Source organism: Orycteropus afer, unplaced genomic scaffold (genome assembly GCF_000298275.1).
Source record: "Orycteropus afer afer isolate SDZICR_OR568_19922 unplaced genomic scaffold, OryAfe1.0 scaffold00696, whole genome shotgun sequence".
Lineage (NCBI taxonomy): Eukaryota > Metazoa > Chordata > Mammalia > Tubulidentata > Orycteropodidae > Orycteropus > Orycteropus afer.
In genome coordinates, this window is record NW_006922283.1 from 1,081,563 (window position 1) to 1,105,895 (window position 24,333).

Sequence of the window (24,333 nt, forward strand, 5' to 3'; positions counted from 1 at the left end):
AAAGGAAAAAAAAAAAAAGGCAATGAGAAAAAAATCAAAGATTTGTTGAAGAAAATTTCCCTAGTAGCATGAAAGACAAAAAAGATATGCAGTCAAGAAACTCAAAAAAAAAAAAAAAAGGCAATGAGATATGATTTTTGTAGATGTTCCTCCAGGGGATAGAGTGTCTTCCAAATCAAAGCAGGTAGAGTAACACACTAATGGAAAGGCATGGTCTAAAGCAATGTTTTGGTCCTCTAGTGCTACTGTAACCGACATACCACAAATGTATAGATTTAAACAAATAAGGATTTATCCGCTAGGTGAGAGCCCCTTGACCTTTCTGCCTCTTACTACTGGCCCACTGAAAATAGAAGCATGTCATACCCCAGGCAGCTGCTGGCTACTGAGGCTGACAAACCCAGAATTGACAAAGTAAGATGGCACAGTACCAAGATTATCAAGCAATATTGATAATTAACAGTCCATTCAACTCCGTTAACAGTCCCAAGATCAGCAGATGATATGGCGGGCTGTTGAGATGAAGATTTAGCTACATGCAGGGTCCAAGTGTGCTAAAAAGCTCAGAGATCTTTCTCAAAGCTGTCTTCTTTTACATAGGCTAGAAACTGAGCCTGTAGGTAGCAACTGAGCACTTAACCATTGAGCCACTAAGGCTTTTAATGACTCATATTGTATTGTAGTGATACTGCCTCGGAAACCCAAGGAGGGGTCGCTATGAGTCGGGGCCCACTGGACGGCACATAACAACAACAACATTGTATTGTAGTTATGTATACACAGGAATCAGACCATATCCCCAAGACAGCTACTCAGCTGCTCCAGTAGATTCTACCATGGAGTTGATTACCAGTTTTATCATGAGTGTATACATATGAGTGTATACTTATATTCACCAATTTCATGTGGCTGCCCAGCCACTCAAAACTGGGCTCAGCCAAGTTGACACATAACTTTAACTACCACAGGCATAGAAAGAAAAGTTAGCCACAAAATACATGCAAACATTGTAGAAGAAAAGCTGCATCCACAGAAAAAGGATGCTTCATGTGGAGAGTAGCAAAGGAAGATCGAAAGCAAGAACACATTTGTGACTTCTCTGGGTCCAGGGAAAAGGGTACCCAAACAGACTGGCTTCACGACTGGCAGGTCTATTTCTAAGGTGAAGATGAAGAATCATCTTTCTCTTGCTCCCAGCTCTGATCCCACACTTATAAAATGAATTTCTGGAAACTATTTCAGTGTTTCCAGTACAGAAGGAAGGTACTGACCTGATGATATATCATTTTTATCCATTCAGGAATTCTAATTCTGAATGTAAATTCATGAGTCATTGTCTATCCTGTAATTCATTCTCTGTGAACTTGATTAAAGTGAAGTAGTTCTGAACTCAGTACCCTTCGGTTCCCTGACTGGATCCATTTTGTCAACATGATAAGCCCTCACTTCCATACATAATAAGAACCAAGAATATGTTTAATCTGATAATAAATGTACTAAAAAGAACATGGTTTCTCTAAGGTATTGTTTATGTGATATTTGATAAATCTGAAATGTATATATACAAAATATTTTGTGTATATATATATATATATATATATATATATATTTGTATGTATATGTCTTTATGCTTCTAAGTTATCTTGAGTCACTGCCATGGCATTTAGCTTCCTTACTGTGAATTCCTTCCTCTTAAACTTTTAAAAATCTTCTAAGACCATGTCTGACTGTTATCAGTCTAGCTAGATGCCCTGGGAAAGAGTATATCAGGGCTGATCTTGGAAGATTAAATTCCTCATTTTATGTTCCCATGACATCCTGAGTTTCCCCTTTATTAAAACTTATCACACCTGTAAAATATTTTAACAGCTTCATTGAAATAGACATCCAATAAACTGGGCATACAAAGTACAGTTTGACATATTTGATATATGTATACACTCATTAAACCATCACCACAATCAAAACATATCCATCACCAGCAAAAGTTTCTTTGTGCCCCTTTGTCATCACTCTCTTCAGCCTCTACCCTCTCTTGCCCTCAACCTCAATCAAATACTAATATGCTTTCTGTCATTCTAAGTTAGTTTGTATTTTCTGGAAATTTATATTCATGAAACCATATAGAAGTATTCTTTGTGATATGTTGTTTTGCATTAAGTATAATTATTCTGAAACTTATGCATGTTGTTGGGTGTATCAACAATATATTATGTGATTGGTGTATAGTATTTAATGATATAGATATACCACAAATTGTTTATCCATTCCCCTTTTAATGGATATTTAAATCGTTCCCTATTTTTGGCTATTACAAACAACATTCTATGAACAATTGTGTACAAATCTTTATATGGACATATCATTTCAATTTTCTAGGGTAAATAAGTAAGAGTAGAGGGGATGAATCATGCATTGTTATTGCTGGGTGCAATCAATTTGATTCTCTGGTAGCGTAGTACCTAAGGCACTTGACTGCTAACCCTAAGGCTTGAGGTTCAAACCCACCAGCCGCTACTCGGAAGGAAAATTGGGCAATCTACTTCCGCATTGATACTGCCTCAGAAACCCAAGGAGGGGTCGCTATTAGTCAGGTCTGACTGGATGACACATAACAACAACAACAACAATGTAACCATACGTGACAAAGGAGAACTGCCCCACAGGGTTTTCTCGGCTGTAACCTTTACAGAAACAGATTACCATTCTTTTCTCCCGTGAAACCATTGGGTGGGTTTGAATTGCCAAACTTTTTGGCCAGCAAATGAGCAATTAACCACTGAGTCACTAAGGCTCTTAATGACTCATATGGTAGTTTTGTATTTCACTTTTTAAGAAACTGCGACAGTTTTTCAAAGTGGTTGATCCATTCTAAATTCACAGCAGCATTGCATGAGTGTTCGATTCCCTCCACATCTTTTCGAACACTTGTTTGTTATTCGCCATTGAGTCAGACCCGACTCATAGCGACCCCTCCTTGGGTTTCCAAGGCAGTATCACTACGCAAGTAGATTGCCCAACCTTCCTTCCGAGGAGTGGCTGTGGGGTTTGAACCACCAGCTTTCTGGTTAGTAGTCAAGTGCCTTAGGTACTACACTACCAGAACTCTTTTTCGAACACTAGATATGATAAATCTTTTTCATTTTATCCATTTTAATAGGCATTTATGATGATTTCCATTAGTATTACCCTCTTAGCTAATAATGTTAAGCATCTTTTCATGTATTTACTTGCTATGCATATATCTTCTTTGATAAAATGTCCAAATTTTTTTGCCCATTTTTGGGATTGAGTTGTTTTATTTTTCTTGAATTTTGAGAGTCCTTTATATATTCTGAACACTTATAATTTATCATATATAGGATTTGAAAATATTATCTTCCAGGCTATGGCTTTTTTAAAAAATCGTTCTCTGAATTGTTCTCTAAAACAGAAGTTTTAAATTTTGAGGAAGATAAATTTATTGATTTGTTTTCCTTCTATGTATCACTATGTATCATAGTTTTGGTGTCATAATAAGAAATCTTTCTGTTAATTCTTTTTTTTTTTTTTTTTAATTGTGATTTGGGTGAAAGTTTACAGAGAAAATTCACTTTCCATACAGCAGCTCACATACACTTTGTCCCATGACATTGACCACAATTCACCACAATGCAATAGCTCCCCTCTCACTTCCTCCCCATAGTTCCCTCTTCCCTGTGTCCATCCCTCCATGAACTCCTGCCCCCTGAGCTGTCTCCCTGTCCGTATACAGCTCTTCTATGCTCCTATGATTGTTCTCTCCAAAGAGTGTATGTACCTAGTGTAAATATTCACCTCATATGCCTGTCTTTTGTTTGGCTGGAAGCCACAGGAGTGGGTTCAGTTCCAGACCTGAAGGGCAGCTAGGGACCATAGTCTCAGGGGTACCACCAGGCTCTATCAGATCAGCAAACCTGGTCCCTTTTGTTTTTTTCCACTAAATGATTTTGAGGAGCTCTGGTAGCATAGTGCCTAAGGCATCTGACTGCTAACCAGAAGGCTGGCAGTTCAAACCCACCAGCCACTCCTCGGAAGGCAGGTTGGGCAATCTACTTCTGTAGTGATACTGCCTCGGGAACACAAGGAGGGGTCGCTATGAGTCGGGCCGACTCGAAGGCACATAACAACAAACAACAAATGATTCTGAGTTTTGTTCTGCTTTGTTCTCCCACTCTATCCAGGATCTCCTACATAGATCCCCCTCCAAGTGGTTGACAGTGGTAGCCAGGCACCATCTAGTTCTTTTGGTCTCTTTGTATAGGCTGAAGATCTCATGTGGTACTAGTTGCTTGCTAATTGTTTCCATATTTCTTTGGTTTTCTTTATTCTTCTTTGTTTGAAGGTGGAGAGACCCATCATTGCATCTAGATGGCTGCTTGCAAGATTTTAAGATCCCAGTTGCAACTCACCAAGGTAGGATGTGGAACAATGTTTTGTACAGTATGTTATGCCAATAAAGCTTGATGTTCCCTGCAACTGTGGTCTTGAGCCCACAGGTCCAACTACTCGTTCCCTCTGGGTAGCTGGCTGTGATCAAGAAGTGACTACAACCTTGCCCCTTGTCAGCTCTACTATATACCTAGGAATTCTTACAGAACATACCAATATACTTGTAGAAACATTGTCTGCCAACCCTGTATGTAGTCTTGGGCACACTCTCCCCTGCATAGACAGACCTAATAGTTTTCAGCCTGTCCACCCATATATCCACCCATATATCCATATTTGCAGTAAGAAATCTTTAACAATTTTCTCCTATGTTTTAACCTAAAACTTTTAGTTTTAGTTTTTAAATTAAAGTGTAAGATCCACTTTGAGTTAATTTCTATACATGGTGAGAAGTATAAATTAAAGCTTATATTTTTAAATGGGAGCTCTGGTGGCATAGTGCCTAAGGCATTTGACTGCTAAGCAGAAGGCTGGTGGGTCAAACTCAACAGCCACCCTTGGAAGGAAGATTGAGCAATCTACTTTCATAGTGATACTGCCTGGGAAACACAAGGAGGGGTTGCTATGAGTTAGATCTGACTCGATGGCACTGAGGTTTTTTTTTTTTAATACATTTAAAAAAAATTTATTGTGATTTAGTGAAAGTTTATAGAACAAATTCATTTTCCATACAGCAGTTCATATACGTTTTGTCTCATGACATTGACTGCAATTTCCCACAGTGTAACAGCTCTCCTCCCACGTCCTCCTCATAGTTACTTCTTCCCTGTGTCCTTCCCTCCCATACACTCCTGCTGCTCAAGCTGTCTCTTTGTGCATGCACTGCTCTTCTGTTCTCCCATGATTTCTCTCTCCAAGGAGTGTATCTATCTGCTGTAAATGTTCAGCCCGTGTGTCTGTCTACTATTTGGTTGGAAGCCATAGGACTGAGTTCAATTCCAGACCTGAAGGGCATTTAAGGACCTAGTCTCAGGGATTTCATCAGGCTCTATCTAACCAGCAAACCTGATATATATATGTATATATATATATATTTATATTTAATGATTTTGATTTTTTTTCCACATTGCTCTCCCACTCTATCCAGGATCTCCTACAAAGGTCTCCCTCCCTCTGACTGATAGTAGTAGCCAGGAACCACCTAGTTCTTCTGGTGTCAGATTCATATAGGCTGAGAATCGCATGCTCTACCAGTCCCTTAGACTAATTGTTTCTATGTGTTTTGTTTTTCTTCATTCTTCTTTGTCTGGATGTGGAGAGACCCATCATTGCATCTAGATGGCTGCTTGCAAGATCCCAGTCAGTCACTACTCACCAAAGTAGGATGTGGAACAATGTTTTTGTATAGTATGTTATGCCAATGAGCTTTATGTACACTGTGACCATGGTCCTGAGCTGACAGGTCCAACTACTCACTCCCTCTGGGTAGCTGGCTATGGCCAAGAAGCCACCACAACCTTGTCCCTTGTCAGCTCTACTATATACCTGGTCATTCTTACAGGACATACAACTATGCTTGTACAAACATCGTCTGCCAACCCTATACAAGGTCATGGACTCATTCCCCTCCTGCCTAGACAAACCTGATCATTCAGCCTGTTCACCCATCTATCCACCCATAAATCACTGTTTGCCATATCTGACAATGCAGTACTCTATGTGTGAAAGGGTTCATCTTTACTGTCTGTATCTCCCATGTACCTCTCTATGTCTTCCTCAATATCACTGTGTTGATCATTCACATTTGGTACATTGTCTTTCCTTTCACCCAGATCAACTCTTGTCTCTACCTACCTAGTAGTGTTCCCTTCCCTCCCCTGCCACCCCAGGTACCAAAAAAAGGAAGTTTTGTTCCATAATAAACCTTCCCTTGACTTTTTAAAATAGCAGACTAATACAATATTTGTCCTTCTTTGATTGACTTATTTCACTCTGCATAATTTCCTTCAAGTTCACCCACATTATGCAGTGTTTTGTAGATTCTATGTTTTTCTTTAGGGTTGCATAATATTCCATTGTGTGTGTTTACCATAATTTGGTTATCCATTCTTCTGTTGATGGACACCTAGGTTGTTTCCATCTTTTGGCTATTGTTAATAGTGCTGCAATGAACATGGCTATACATATATTTATTCTTGTCCTGGCTCTCATGTCCTTAAGATATATACCTACTAGTGGAATGGCTGGATCAATTGGTATTTCTAATTCCAATGTTTTAAGGAATTGCCATATTTTTTCCACAGTGGTTATATCATTTGACAATTGCACCAGCAAAGTATGAGAGTCCTAAACTTTCCACATCCTTATCAGCATTTATTATTTTCTGTCTTATTATTTTCTTGTCTTTGCTTTTAGTCCTGGGGCAATGAGATACCATCTCATTGTTGTTTTGATTTACATCTCTCTAATGACTAATGATTGTGAGCATTCCTTCATATGTTTGTTAACCACCCAAGTATCCTCTTTGGTGAAGTGTCTATTCATATCTTCTGCCCATTTCTTTATTGGATTATTTGTGCTTTTGTTGGAGTTTTCCATAAATTTTCCATAAGGCCCTTGTCACACATGTTGCCAAATATTTTTAGCCAGTCTGTAGGTTCTCTTTTGACTCTTTTCCAAAAGTTTTTGGAAGCACATAAAATTTAATTTTTAGAAGATCCCATTCATCTACTTTATCTTCTGCTGTTTGTGCATTTTGCATTATGCTTAATAGTCTATTTGTGCCATATATAAAGGCCCCTAAATTTGCCCCTATTTTTTCCTTGAGGAACTTTATAGGTTTCACATTTAAGTGTTGGATCCATCTGGAGTTAGTTTTTGTGTATGGTGTGAGGTATGGATCTTGTTTCATTTTTCTGAAAATGGACATCTAGTTTTGACAGCACTATTTGTTAAACAGACAATCTCTCCTCCATTTAATGGATTTCAGCCTTTGGCAGAGATCAGCTGACCATAGGTTGATGAATCAATTTCTGGGTTCTCAAATCTATTCCACTGGTCTATGTATCTGTTGTTGTACCAATACAAAGTTGTTTTGACTACTGTGGCTGTACAGTAGATTCAGAGATCTGGGAGTGTGAGACCTCCTACTTTGTTCTTCTTGTTCAATAGTGCTTTGCTTATCTGAGGTCTCTTTCCTCTCCATATAAGAATTTTTTTTTTCCATATCCTTAAAGAATATTGATAGGATCTGCATTGTGATTGCATGGAATGTATATATTGCTTTGGGTAGTATTTATGTTTTCACAATATTCAATCTTCTTATCTGTGAGCATGATATGTTCTTCCATTTATGTAAGTCATTTATGGTTTCTTGAAGAAGTGTTTTGTAGTTCTCTTTGTACAGGTTATTTATGTCCCTGGTAAGATTTATTGTAAATGGTATTCATTTCCTTATGTCTTTTACTGCAATCTCTTTGCTGATGTAGAGGAATCCAGCTGATTTTTGTATGTAGATATTGTATCCTACACTATGCTAATCTCTCAATTAGTTCCAGTAGCTTTTTTGTTTTACTGAGTCTCTTGGGTTTTCTATGTATAGGATCATATCAACAAATAGGGATAGTTTGACTTCTTCCTTACCAGTTTGGGTGTCTTTGATTTCCCTTTTTTGCCTTATTGGCCTGGCTAGGACTTCCAATACAATGTTGAATGGAAGTGGTGATAGAGGGTATCCTTGCCTGGTTCCGATTGGCAAGGGATGGTTTGAGTCTCTCCATTGAGAATAATGTTGGCTGTTGGTTTTGCATACATGTCTTTTATTATATCTATATTCTTATTCCTGGTTTGCCAAGAATTTTTATCAGATATGGGTGTTGGATTTTATCAAATGCATTTTCTGCATTGATTAATATGATCATGTGGTTCTTTTCCTTTATATTACTTATGTGATGTATGATGTTGGTTGTTTTCCTAATATTGCACCATCTTTGCATACCTGGTATAAACCCCAATTGGTCATGATGCATTATTATTTTTTATTTATTTATTTTTTGAAATGTCATTGGAATCTATTGGCTAGGATTTTGTTGAAGATCTTTGCATCTTTATTCATGAGGGAAATTGGTCGTTACTTTCTCTTTTTAGTGAGGTCTTTGCCTGGTTTTGGTATCAGGGTTATGCTTGCTTCATAAAATGAATTTAGAGGATTCCATACTTTTCTGTGTTCTGAAATAGTTTGATAGGTTTGGTGTCAGTTTTCCTCTGAATGTTTGTTAGAATTCTCTGGTGAAACCATATGGTCCAGGGTTCTTTTGTTGGTAAGTTTTTTATGATCTGTTCAATTTCTTCTTTTTTATGGGTCTGTTCAACTTTTCCACCTCTGTCTGTGTTAGTTTAGGTAAGCAGTATGCTTCTAGAAATCTGTCTGTTTCTTCTAGATTTTCAAATTTATTGTAGTACAGTTCTTCATAATATCCTGATATTCTTTTTATTTCAGTTGGTTTTATTGTGATGTCATCCAATTATTTTCTTATCCATGTTATGTGTATTCTCTTCCTATTTTCCCTTGTTAAATTTGCCAGTGGTTTGTCAAATTTATTAATCTTTTCAAAAAACCAACATCTATAGTCTTGTTGCTTTTTCCTATTGTCATTCTATTCCTGTTTCATTTATTTCTGGTTGAAGCTTTATTATATCTTTTCTTCTGGTCACTGTATGCTTTTTTCCTGCTGCTCTTTTTCTAATTGTTGGAAATGTTAGGTTAAGGTATTGATTCTGGCTTTTTCTTCCTTTTTGATGTGTACATTGATTGCTATAAATTGGCCTCTGAACATTGCTTTTGCTGTGTCCCAAAGATTCTGGTATGTTATATTTTTATTCTCATTCGATTTAAGGAATTTTTAATTTCATTTTTTATTTCTTCTGTTACCCAGTCATTTTTAAGGAGGGTGTTATTAAGTTTCCATGTGTTTGCTGTTTTTCCTTTGATCTTCTTAGTGTTGATTTCTAATTTCATAGCATTTTTATCTGAGAGATGCTTTGTGTTATTTCAATGTTTTAAAACTTATTAAGGCTTGCTTTGTGGCCTAACATATGGTCTATCATGGAGAATGTTCCATGTGCACTGGAAAAGAATATATATTGTGCATTTGAGTGAAGTGCTCTGTAGATGTCTATAAGGTCAGGTTGATAGCTTGTTTTTTTTAGCTCTTCTGCATCTTTGTTGAGTTTCTTTCCAGTTGTTCTATCTTTCATTGAAAGTAGTATATTAATGTCTCCTATTATGACTGTGGAGTCATCTATTTGCCTTTTCAATTCTGTTAAAATCTGATTTATGTATTTTGGGGCTCTTTCATTGGGTCCGTAGATATTTATTATGGTTATATCTTGTTCAATTGATCCTTTAATCTTTATATAATGTCCTTCCTTGTCTTATATGATAGTTTTTATCTTAAAATATTTTTTATCAGAAATTATTATTGTCAATCCTGCTCTTGTTTGATTGCCATTTATTTTATATATCTTTTTCCTACCTTTAATTTTTAGTCTATTTTTGTCTTTATCTGGTGTGTCTCTTGTAGGCAGCACATTGATGGGTTATGTTTTTTTTTTTTTTTTTTTTTATCCAGTCTGCAACTCTCCATCTCTTGAGTGGTGCACTTAATCCATTGACTTTCAGTATAATTATCAACAAGTATGAATTGGTTGTTGTCATTTTGTTATGTGTTTTTTCATGGTGTTCCTGGTTTCTTTGTTCCATATAATTTTCTGTGCTGAGCTCATTATATTTATGAATCATGTTATCATTTCCTTTGTTGTGATTGGTTTAGTATTTGCTAAATATTTGTGCTTGTCCTCTTTTTTATTGTGATGTGAAGGTTTATCATTTTTCTTTGAAGTTACTCTGATTTTAAATTTTCTCCCCAAGTTTAGAACAGCTCATTCTATCTTGCAACTCTCTTGACTTCCTCACTATTTAGAAGCTCTGTAACTACACTATTTCCCCCCTTTTTTTGGTTTGTAGTTTGTCCTCATTTGCCAATTGATGTCTCTGATTCCCTGTTTATAATCTTGTAAGCTTATTTTACTTTGGATACTTCCATAGCTGTGCTGGTTTCCAGGATATGTCATCTTGTACATTAATGGTCGGTTGTTGTTTGCTATTATTCATTCTCTGTTCAAAGGATTACCTTTAGTATCTCTTGTAAGGTTGATCTGGTTTGAAAAATCCCCTTAATTTCTGCTTATCTGGCAATTTCCTAATTTCACCATCATATTTTGGCACCAATTATGCTGGGTATATAATGCTTTTTTGGAAATTTTTATCTTTCAGGGTTTTATATATATCATTATATTGCCTTCTTGCTTGAATGGTTTCTGCTAAGAAAGCAGAGCTTGGTCTTATTTGTTGTCCTTTATAGGTAACTTTTTGTCTTTCCCATGCTGCTTTCAGGATTCTTTCTTTGTCCTTGGTTTTGATGAATTTGATGATATATGTCTTGGCAGTTTTCTTTTGGGGTCTATCCTGTTTGACATTCATTAAACTTCCTGAATGGATATATTCTCATCTTTCATCATATCAGGAAGATCTCTTCCAACAAATCTTGGATAATTTTCTCAGTGGTTTTATTGTTCTCTTCCTGTTCTGGAATTCCAGTGACATGTAGGTTATTCCTTTTGATGGTATCATACATGAACCTTAGGCTTTCTTCATTTTGTTTTGATCTTTTTTTTCTGATTGATCCCTTTCCAAAGAATTATTCAGATTTTGTCTTCAATCTCATTAATTCTGTCATCCATTGATTGATTTGATTCTATTCCTTGGCCCTTTCAATGTGTTATCATTTCTGAATATTTAGTAATAATCTTCTGGATTTCTGTGTGTATATTTTCTAGTTTTTCATTTACTTTGTCATTTTGTTGTATTTTCTTCTGAAATTGTTCTACACATTTGTCTGTACTTTCCTTAATGTTTTCAGTGTTTTCTTGATCTATCTATCAATTCTTTGAACATACCTAAGTAGAATTCTCTTGAATTCCTTATCAAGGAGTTCTAATGTTTCTTCTTCCTCGGGGATGTGCTCTTGGTCTGTATCTTGCTCTCTTGTTTCTACCACTTTATCTTGCTTATTTATGTGGACTGTGATGGTCTGTCTCTGAGACATTGCGATGTTGCTGCACTTAGATTTCTGTTAATTGTTTGTGAAGAGCAGTTAAGAGTGAGTCAGGCTGGTCTTGGTGGTTAGTGGAAAAAGATGTGGTGGTTCTCACTCAATAATTGGAGCTGCAGGATGTGTGGGTATGGTTGTGTCATATGGGCATGTTTGCTGTCTCCCACTCAATTAGACAAAAACAATGATTGATAAACCATCAAAAATATAAAAGCAAGTGAACAAAAAACATACCACATAAACACACAGGAACAATCACACACACACACACACACACCAAAAAAAGTGTAATATCTGTGGAGGGAGCAATAAGCAAAAAGAGGTAGAGTAGGAGAATAATGAAGAAAAATATGGGAAAAATGCAAAAAGAAAAACAAGGAATGGGGAGAACCACGATAAAGAAAAAAATGGGAATCAGGAACAGGGAAGAGAGGAAAAACTGAAAATTAGAATTTAGGAAAGGAAGAATAACTAATAATAATAATAATGAATAATAATAATAATAATAGTAATTTTTAAACAAATAAGAACAAACAAACTTAAAAAAAAAAAAAAAGGAATAAAAATCTGGGCAGAGCAGAGGGCAGGGCACCCAGGCTCTGTCAGGGTACACACTGGGATGGATTTCCTGCCAGCCCAGAAGGTAGGTGGGAGTGAGGGATGGACACACCTCCATTTGCCAAGAGGGTGTGGGGTATAAGGATAACAAGGGAAATATCACATCTTTCCAGTCATGCATCTGTGAATAAACAAAATTTTATTTCTTTTTTAATCCAGGTGTCTTCTTTTTCTCACTTGATTTCATTGGCTAACACCTCCAGAAAAATGTTGAATAAATGTAATGAAAGTTCCAAGTAACACTGAAGATAGTGCAATGATTCAACAACTTGGCTGTCACTAAACTTCCAGGAGGAGCTCTGGTGGCATAAGGCATTGGACTGGTAACCAGAAGGCTGGTGATTCAAACCCATCAGCCACTCCTCAGAAGGAAGGTTGGGCAATCTACTTCCGTAGTGATACTGCCTCAGAAACCCAAGTAGAGGTCGCTATGAGTCGGATTCGACTCAACAGCCGTGAGTAAACTTCCAGGCTCCTGTGTTCAAGGTAGTCACTCTAAGGCATTGGTCTGTTTTTGACAATAATGTGGGCACAATAGCTCTTGAGTGCCTTCCGTATGGCAAGTATTTTGTTGTGGATTTTATACATATCGTGCTATCTCATCCTCAAATCAATTGTACATGGAGAAACCTAGAAGAATGTCACAAGTTAGCATGGTGCCCAAAACCTATTAGATATTGAAATACTTGCTGAATAAATAAATGGATATTTCTGTCACTATATTATAGATAAGAAAATTGCTTATTAAAGTTATCAAGTAACATACTCTATCCCCACTGTCATTGAGTCTATTCTAACTCACAGTGACTTCATAGGACAGAGTAGAAATGCCCCATTGTGTTTCCAAGGCTATAAATCTTTACAGAAAAGGATTGTCTCATCATTCTCCTGTGGAGCAGCTGGTTGGTTTGAACCACCAAATTTTTGGTTTGCACTCAAATGCTTTAGCCACTACACCACCAGAGCACCAGTATACTCAATAGCAGTGATGAAATCTGGATTCAAATGAAAATTTCTTTGGATTTAATCCTTGTGGTTGACAGTTTTGTGTCAATGTCCACTATAATCACCTGCATGACTCTGTTGCTGAGTTACTTGATGACCATGTTCTCAGTGATGATATCATAACTTTACAGGGATAACATGGAAGCTGCTATTTTCATCTATCTTCTTTAGCTTGGTAAGTAGTTTTAGAATGTAACATAGAGATCATTAAAGGCAGAGACTAGGTGAAGAAGCTTGGGAATTTATACCACACCCCCCCAATTCAATAAGTACAACATTTATTAACTATATTATCTTATTTAAATGACAGTTCAAACTTCACTTTGAATGAAATAGATGAGATAGATAGATAATTTAGATAGATAGATGATATGTAGATAGATGATGAATGATTTAGAGAGATAATTAACAATAGTCAAACTTCTTTAAAAAAAAAAAAAGGAAAAGAAAAAAAAGAATCTGCCCTACAATCGTTGCAGATTTAAATTTTTAGCAAATCCTAGAAATAAACGTACACTGTAGAATAAAACCATTCTACAAATGACTCAATTAAAATACAACAGGCATTGTATGCAATTAATTATTAATTGAATGGTGCCTTTTTGAAATTTTTGTAACAAACTTTAATGACCATTCAGCTTACCCCAGGGCCAGAGCATTAGAACAGCTTGTCACTTGTCATCACCATAGTAAGACAAGTGAAAAATTTGCTGAGAAACACTGCCCCTGCCCTTCTTCCAAGGGCATGGCCACCTTAAACAAATTGCCACATACACACTTGTCAATCATGCCCTCAAGCTTTGGAAGAACAATCAGGAACACATGAATTAAGATCATGTTTGCTTATTTGCTGTCCAAAGAAAGCATTTGTTGGGACTAAATCACCCTCAATTCTGGTTATTAAATCACCAAGTGTCAAAATTTAATTCATCCTAATCGTTACAGGCATAATTCAATTTTGTTTTATTCAAATAATAAATAAAATATTTATTTCAGGTTTTTAATGAACTAATAACTTATTAATGTTCTAAAAGGAACTTACAATAGAATCTTATTTACAACTTTACACTAAGAACAACTGTTCTTTTATAAATATCAAAGCTCTTTTCTATCCAATACATGCTTGATAACTTTACATTAGCTGTCCTATGTATGGATAAGGAAACTGAGGCAAACTAAAATTCACTATGTTTTATAATAAGATCTATAATTTAAATTTCCTGCAGCTGCAAATAAACCACTTTTATTGAGTCGCTTCCAACTCATAGCAACCATGTAGGAGAGAGTAGAACTTCCCCAGAGAGTTTCCAAGGCAGTAATTTTTACAGAAGCAGACTGTCTCCTCTTTCTGCTACAGAGAAACTGATGGCTTTGAACTACCAACCTTTTAGTTAGCAGCCAAATGCTTTAATAATTTTGCCACCACATTTCCTTAAAAAAATGTAGTAGATACCATTGTATCACTCACTTATTATGCAACATTTCTCAATGGGATCTCCAGGAAATTTAGCTCCAACGCCCCAAGTCATTAATTGCATGTAAAAAATGAACTTTTATCTTATATATCAAGAAGGTACTGTTTTCTATAATTCTTGATAATTAAGAAAATAGCCACATATAATTTTCTCTAGTTCAAATGAAGAGCCTCAGTTGAAGAAGCTGAATGTTTGTTTTCTCCCACATATTCACTTTATGACTACAAGACATGCCAGCATTTCCTAGCATCACCTCTATTAATGACAACTTTCAGGAAAAAAGCAGGTGAGGTTTTCCTTTATCCATTTCTTACAAGTTAGAAAAAAAAAAAAAAAGCACACTTTCCTCCGCATCCTCCACATCTTATTATTCTAATGATAAATTATTGACCATGACCATGAAATAAGCTTGATTAACTCATGATAATGAGTGTCTGCTTCTAGAACTGGAGGACAGTGGTCATTCAGTGGTGGAATTCTTGCTGTCTATGCTGGAGTCTCAGGTTCAATTCCCAGACAGTGTACCTAATGTGAACTCATCACCCATTTGTCAGGTATTGCTTTAATCCTGTACAGGTTTCAATGGAGCTTTTCGATTAAGATGATTAGAAAGTAACACATGGAGATCTACTTCTAAAATCAGCAATGAAAACTCTATGCACCACAATCCTAAACTAATCATGGTGATGACAAAGAACCAAGCAGTGTTTCTTTTCATTGTGCATGGGTTCCCCAAGAGTAGGGAAGAGCAACTCCAGGGCAGCTAATAGCAACAACTTTTAGAACTAAGATTGGGGTCAACAGTCCCTGAGTTATGTGAGGTTGTGAATGGAGACCTGAAACAACTCAGGAAGGAATTGAATAGACAACCAATATGATCTATCACTCATAATTAAGTTGATAAGATAAGTAGAACTTGGGGATTTTTTCAGTTATTTTGATGTACATGATGTTTAATATATCTCCTATTTTTATGATGTTCAATAAGGTTATTGAATCTTATTACTCAAAAATAAGTTATTTTTTCAGGCTTTATAAACCTTGCTATATTTCCTTTTCTGAATAAGCAGTCTTTCAATTATTACTCAACTAGCTTTTTTGTTTCTTTGTTTGTTTGGTTGGTTTTGATTCAACCCTGAGCTAGACACTGTATGTTGTTGTCATAGTTAGATGCTATCAAGTCAATTCTGACTCATAGTGACCTTATGTACAACAAGACAAAACACTGCCCTGTCCTGCCCAATTCTCACAATGATTCCTGATAAAAAATCTCAGCAAAATAGAAATAGAAGGGAAATTCCTCATCATAATAAATGGCAAATATGCAAAATCAACAGTCAATATTATTCTCCATAGAGAGAAACTCAAAGCATTCCCCTTGCAAATGGGAACCTATTTAGCACTGAATTGGAAGTACTAGCCAGGACAATAAGACAAGAAAGAGAAATATATGTACCCAAATTGGCAAAGAAGAAATAAAGTTATTTCTATTTGCAAATGACATGATTCTATATATAGAAAACCTGAGAGACTCATCCAGAAAACTACTGGAACTAATTGAAAGATTTAGCAAAGTGGCACTTACAAAAACCCGCTGGATTCCTCTACATCAACAAAGAGATCTCTGCAAAGGAAAACAATATAATTTATGATAGCTACCAAAAGATAAACACTTAGGAATAAATCTAACCAGAGACACAAAAGACCCATAAAAAGAAAACTACAAAACCCTACTACTAGAAACCATAAGAGACCTATACAAATGGAAAAAAAAAAAAAAAAAAAAAGTGCCTTGCTCATGGACAGGAAGACTGAACACTGTGACAATGTTAATAGCACCCAAAGCAATCTATAGATCCTATGCAATGTCAATTCAAATTCCATCAACATTCTTCAAGCACATGGAAAAGCCAATTACTAATTTTATATGGAAAGGAAAAGAGCTGGGATAAACAAAGCACTACTAAAGAAGAAAACAAGTAGAAGTTCTCACATATCCCAATGTCAAAACCTACTATACAATCACAGTAGTCAAACAGCCTGTTATTGTACAATGATAGACACATAGACCAGTGGAATGGAATTCAAAATCCAGAAATATATCCACCCACCTATGGACATCTGATCTGTGATACAGGGCTAAAAGTCATTCAATGGGGAATAGATAGTCTCTTTAACAAATGGTGTTGGCAAAACTGGTTATCAATTTTCAGAAAAATTAAACATGATCCGTATTTCACACCATACACAAAAAATGAACTCAAGATGGATCAAATACCTAAATGTAAAACCAAAAACTATAAGCCTCATCAAAAATAAAATGCCCTAATTTATAGCATAATCAGACTATCAAGTATAACCCAAAATGCACACACAGAGAAGAGAAACTAGATGACTTGAACCTTCTAAAAATTAAATTCTTATGTGCATCAAAAGAGATCTACAAAAGAGTAAAAAGAGAACCTATAGATTGGGAAAAAAAAGATATTTGGGAATAACTTATCTGACAAAGGACTTATCTCTGAAATTTTAGTAAACTTCAACACCTCAACATCAAAAAGACAAGCAATACACTTCAAAAATGTGTAAAAGACATGAACAGACAATTCACCACAGAAGATATTCAGGTAGTCATCAAACACATAAATAAATGTTCATGATCATTAGCCACTTGAGACATGCACATCAATACAACAATACCATTTCACCTCAGCCCAGCAATGAGAGCAAAGTTTAACAAGATAGAAAACAATAAATACTGGTGAGGATATGGAGAAATTGGAACTCTCATACATTGCTGGTTGGTATGTAAATGGTACAGCCACTGTGGAAAACAGTATGGTGCTTCCTTAAAAAGTCAGAAATAGAAGAATCATTTGATCCAGCAATCCCACTACTAAGACTGTATCATAGAGGTAAGATCTGGGACTCAAGTAGATATATGCACACCCATATTCATTGCATCACTATTTACAATGGCAAAGAGATGGAATCAACCTAAGTGTACATCAGCAGATGAGTGGCTAACCAAACTATGGTACATACACACAATGGAATACTCTGAAATATTAATTAATAATGAAGAATCAGTGAATAACCTCATAACATGGATGCACTTACAGGACAGTATGCAGAGTGAAATAAGTCAGTCTCAGAAGGACAAATATTACATGAGTCCAGTATTATAAAAGTTAAGGAAAGGTTTATATATGGAAGGAAATTTTCTCTGTTGGTTACCAGGGAAGTAAAGGGAGGGTGGGGAGGTGGAGAGAAAGGGAGGGAAAGAGATGAATAAAGAGGTTTGACATGGGTGAAGGGGAAAGCAATATAACAAAAGCAAGTGGCTAGCACAGTATCACTAAGGAAAAGAAAGACCAGAGAGGTGCCTAAGAGGTACAGACAATAAAAGCCAATACTATTGCATACACTACTACATTGTCAGTAACAGTGAACACTAGTCTATGGGTCAATACATAGGTAGACAGGCAAGAAGATCAGATGTGGATAGGCAAATGGGAATACACTTGCAACCGTACATAAGTTTGGCAGATGATATTACTACATATGTATTTGTATGTGCTATTAAAATGTCTGGGAGCTCTGGTAGCATAGTGCCTAAGGCACTTGACTGCAAACCAGAAGGCTGGTGGTTCAAACCCACCAGCCACTCCTCAGAAGGTAGGTTAGGCAATCTACTTCTGTAGTGATACCACCTCGGAAACTCAAGGAGGGGTTGCTATGAGTTGGGTCTGACTCGATGGCACATAATATCAATAACAACATGAGATGAATGTCTACACCAGGGAGATGCACTCTAAAACAATCAACCATTGGAGATCAGAAGGGCATCATTTACACAGGTAGTAAGGCAGGGAGGCAGGAATGAATGGAAAAGGACACAAGTAAAGGGTAAAGGGAGGAAGTGGGAAATGAGCTGTTACACTGAGAAGAATGTAACCAGTGTGGGGGGGAGAAGTGTATGAGCTGTTGGATGTAAAACAAATCTGCTTTGTAAATTTTCACCTGAATCATAATGTCATTGTTGTTGTTATGTGCCGTCGAGTTGGACCCAACTCATAGCGACCCCTCCTTGGGTTTCCGAGGCAGTATCACTACGGAAGTAGATTGCTCCATCTTCCTTCCGAGGAGTGGCTGGTGGGTTTGAACTGCCAGCCTTCTGGTTATCAGTCAAGTGCCTTAGTCACTATGCTACCAGAGCTCCCTGAATCATAATAAAAAGTTAAAAAATAATAATAAAGAGTATTATGAAAGATTCACATTTGCTACCATCCCTGGCCACTATTAATGTGAATTGACTCAATGGTAACAGGTTTGTTTTTTTGGTTTATGTTATATTCATTTGTTTATATATGAATCTATCTCTCTACTTACTCATCTAAAAATGTCTCAATCAGAATTTAGGTACAAAGAAGAGAACTACTCTATAGAATAAAGAAGGGTTCATAGAATCCCTTGGGGAGTTGAAGAAATAGATTGACTTGAGCATAATCAGGCCATTTCAGAGCCTGTTTTATTATCACGAGTAGCTCTGGTGGTGTAGTATTTAAGGCATTTGGCTGCCAACCAAAAGGTGGGTGGTTTGAACTCACCAGCCACTCTTGGGAAGAAAGATGAGGCAGTCTGCTTCCTTAAAGATTTATAGCTTTAGAAACCCAATGGAGGTAGCTATGAGTCAGAATGACTCAATGTCAGTGAGTTTTTTTTTTTTTTTTTTTTTTTTTAAATCACAAGGGGTTTTGGTGGCATAGTGTTTAAAGTATTTGGCTGCTAACCAAAATTCAGTGATCGGAACCCACCAGCCATTCTGCAAGAGAAAGATAAGGCAGTATGCTACCGTAAAGATTTATAGCCTCAAAAACCCTAGGGGCAGTTCTACGCTGTTCTATAGGGTTCTCATGACTCTGATTCCACTCCATGGAAGTAGGTTTGGTTTGTTTTTTTATTATTATAGAGCTGCTTTCAGTATTGTGAAACAGCTTCTACTGCTGCCAACTCCAAAATTGGCAAAATGGATGCCTCAAGTCCTGTTTTTTAACTCTTATGAAGGTAGCTACTCAACACCTGACACAAAAAAGTGTTATTACTAAAGATTCACATTTGCTACCATCCCTGGTCACTATTAGTGTGAATTGACTCAATGGCAACAGGTTTGTTTTTTTGGTTTATGTTATATTTGCTTGTTTATATATGAATCTATCTCTCTACTTATTCATCTAAAAACATCTCAGTCAGAGACATCTTGACACCTGCTGATGCTGCCATTGAAAAGAGTAAAAATAATACTCCAAGATTGTGCTTGCATGCCTACAAATCTTACATGAACAATCAAAATGGCAAAAGCCAGATCATATCTGAAAGCTTGGCTGTCAGGGAATTTGGAAAAGCATTATTAGGCTTCAAGCTCAACAGTAATACTACAGCAAAGTAGAAGACGGCCAGAATGGATGCTGATTCCCATGCACCGTGTCCCATGGTCTATTGCACAAATAATTGTAACAATGATGGATGCCAATAAATGAAGAAAAAAAAAAAAGATCCAAACATCACTGTCCTAATAAATAAAATATGTTCATTTTCCATGTTGCCACATAGTTTTTATAATCATATGTTTTCTTTTAAAAATATTGTTTTATTTGTTGTTTTCTGAGTAAAAAGCAATAGTTTTCCATGGGAAAAGTAGTTCTAAAACACAGGAAAATATGATTTAAAAGTTGAAGTCCATCAAAGTTGCATCATTCTAAATGATCACAGTGAAATTTTGTCTCCCCTTTCTCCCCAATATTTTCCAATTAGATAGATACTAGACAGACAGGGATATGTAGAGATACTTTTCAAAACAGGAATGTACTATTTTTAAAAGGAAAATATACTATTCCATAACATTCATTTTAGAATTAGAATATGTTTTGGACATCTTTCCACACCAATATATGCATATAATCTCTCTCATTTTTTAATGAGGACATAGTAGTTTATTGTGGGAATATATTATAAAATAATAGTTACTCATTTTTAGTGGTCATGTGGCTATTTACTATACTTTTTATTACAAAAATTATAATTTACAGTAAATATTATGTTGCACAGAATGTTTTTTCATTTATATTTATATCATCTAATTTATATTCAAAAAGGTTATATTAATTTATATTATAGTTCCCCTGTATACCAATAGAAGGGACTTTTCCTCATATCTTTGTGAAATGTTATTATCTATGCCATTGTAAGGGAACTCTGGTAACATAGTGCTCAACACACTTGACTGCTACCAGAAGGCTGGCAGTTCAAACCTACCAGCCACTCCTGGGAAGGAAGGTTGAACAATCTACTTCCCTAGTGATACCACCTTAGAAACCCAAAGAGGGGTCGCTATGAGTTGGTCTGCCTCAACAGGATGTAACAACACAACAGCAACATGCCAATGTAATAGGTCAAATATTATTATAGGTGATTATTGTTTTAATTTATATGCATTTCATTATTAAGAAATTTGATCATTTTCTGTATGCTTAATGGTTATTTGTATTTCTCATAGAGTAAATTCCTATTTGTGTTTTTTTTTTTTTAAATTGTGATTTGGGCGCAAATTTACAAAGCAGATTTATTTTGCTCTCAATAGTTCATGCACATTTGATTTCAGAGCCCCAATTACAATCCCCAACCATGAAAAACTTTCCTCCCCTCTCCTCTCTGTGATTACCCCTTCTCTTTCTCTTCTTGTCTATGCATTCTTGTCTGTCCAACTCTCCCTCTATGTGAATGCTGCCCCTCTGATGCCTTATAGCTGCTTGATCTAAGGGGTGCATCTCCCTAGGGTAGGTGGGGTGCACCTCACTAAAGTAGGTGTTCTTCGTATAGGTCTTTCTACTGTTTAGTTGAGAGCCAATCCATGAAAGTGAGTCCATTTCCAGGCCCAGAACATAACCTGGGGCCATGGTCTTGTGGGTTACACTAGTTCTACCCAACCAATAATTCGGTCATTTTTGTATCATTGAATTTTGTTTTATGTTTTTCCTCCTACTCTATCCAGCATCTCCAATTTGATCCCTTTCCACGTGCTTGGAATTGGTAGCCAGGCACCATCTAGTTCTTCTCTGGTCTCAGGGTAGTGAAGGCTGAGGTCCTCCTGGTCGTCATATCTTTGGACTAACTGTTTCCAGATGAATTTAATTTTCTTTGCTCTTCTTTGTTCCATAGGAGAGAAGAACAATAGTTGCATCTTAGATGGTTGCTCAAAAGCTTTTAAGACCCTGGTGGCTACTCACCAAAGTAAGATGCAGAACATGATTTTTATGTAGGGTGTTGTGGCATTTGAGCATTATGTCCTCTGAGACTATGGTTCTGAGCCTGCAGGCCTAGAGATTCTCTCCCTCAAGGTGTTTGGTAATCTCTCTCTGAGAAGTTACTCCTATCTTGTCCTCTATCATTTCTGAAATGTATGTGGATAATTTTGTAGCACAAGTATATATGTAAGAGAGTCTTTAGCTAAATATGTCCTTGTCTTGGGTTTATTCCTGTTTGCTTACCCCTACTTGATCTTCTCATGTGTCTGTGCATTTCCCCATAGCCTAGTGTTAGCTGCCAGTGGTGATTCAGTATTGCTATGTAACAGTATTTGCCTCTTTGTCTATATCTTTTGTGCATCTTTTTTGTCTTCCCTTTCCTCATTGTCACCATGCTGGTCATAGAATCTTTTCATACCACCCTTCCCTTCACACAAATCAATATATGACCTCCAACTAGTCTGAAATTTTCCCTGCCCTTCCCTTACATGCCCAGTAACAAAGTGAATTGCCTTCCCTAAGTAAAACTTTCCTTGACTTTTACAAAAATGGATTCATACAATATTCATCTTTCTGTGATTGATTTATTTCACTCAGCATAATATCCTCCCAGTCCATCCACTTTGTGAGATTATTTGTATATGCTTCATTATTATTTAATGCTCCATAGTATTCCATTGTGTGAATAGTTTGGTTATCTATCTATCTGTTGATGGGCATTTAGGTTGTTTCTATCTCTTTGCTATAGAGAATCATGTTGCAATGAACATGTGTGCTTTTGTCTATTCGTGTCCAGGCTCTCACCTCTTTAGGGTATATTCCTAGTAGTGGAATTGCTGGATCAAATGGTATTTCTATTTTCAATTTTCTTAAGGAAATGCCATACCATTTTCCACTATGGTTGTATAATTTTTCAATCCCACCAGCAGTGAATGAGAGTTCCAATTGCTCTGCATCGATGTAAGCATTTGTTATTCTATCTTGTTGAACTTTGCTATTACTGATGGGATGAGATGATATCTCATTGTTGTTTTGATTTGCATCTCTCTAATAGTAAATGATCATGAACATTTTCTCATGTATTTGTTGGCCCCCTGTATATCTTTTTTAGTGAAGTGTCTTTCATGTCTTTTGCCCAATTTTGAATTGAATTGTCTTTTTGATGTTGGTAGTTGTTGTTGTTGTTGTTGTTAGGTGCCATCATCTCTGGCTCATAGTGATCCTATGCTCAGCAGAATGAAACACTGCCCTCTTTTACACCAGTCCCACGATCCTTGCTATTCCCCAGCCCATCATTGAAGCCACTTTATCTATTCATCTCCTTGAGGGTCTTCCACTTCTTCACTGACCCTCTACTTTACCAAGCATGATATCCTTCTCCAGGGAACAGTTCCTTCTGACAACATGACCAAGGTAAGTGAGACAAAGTCTGGTCATTCTTGCTTCCAATGAGCATTCTGGCTACATGTCCTCCAGGACAGATTTGCTAGTCATTTTAGCAGACCATGGTACTCTCAGCATTCTTCTCCAACACTGCAAGTCAAGAGCATCAACTGTTCTTTGGTCTTCCTTATTCATTGTCCAGCTCTCACATGCATATGAGGCAATTCAAAATACCATGGCTTGGGATAGACACACCTTTAGTCTTCAAGGAGACATTGTAGCTCTTCATCACTTGAAAGAGGTCCTTTGCAGCAGATTTGCCCAATGCAATATGTCATCTGATGTCTTGATTGCTGCTTCCATTGGTGTTGACTGTAGAGCCAAGTAATACAAAATCCTTGACAACTTCAATCTCTTCTCCATCCATTGTGAAACTGTTTATTGGACCAGTTATGAGGATTTTTGTTTTCTTTATATTGAGTTGTAATCCATACTACAGACTGTAGTCTTTAATCTTAATCGGTAAGTGTTTCAAGTCATCCTCACTTTAAGCAAGCAAAGATACGTCAGCTACATATAGCAGGTTGTTAATGAATCTTCCTCCAATCCTGATGTCATGTTCTTCTTCATGTAATCCAGCTTCTCGGATTATTTGCTCAGCATACCAATTGAATAAGTATGGTGAAAGGATACGACCTTGATGCACTCCCTTCTTGATTTTGAACCATGCAGCATCCCCTTGTTCTGGTTGAATGATAGCCTCCTCATCTATGTACAAGTTCCTCATGAGTATAATTAAGTGTTCTTGAATTCCTATTCTTTTTTTTTTTTTTGTGATTTGGGTGAAGATTTACAGAGCAAATTCACTTTTCATACAGCAGTTCACATATACTGTGTCTCATGTCATTGACCACAGTTTATCACAATGCAACAGCTCCCCTCCCATTTCCTCCCCATAGTTACCTC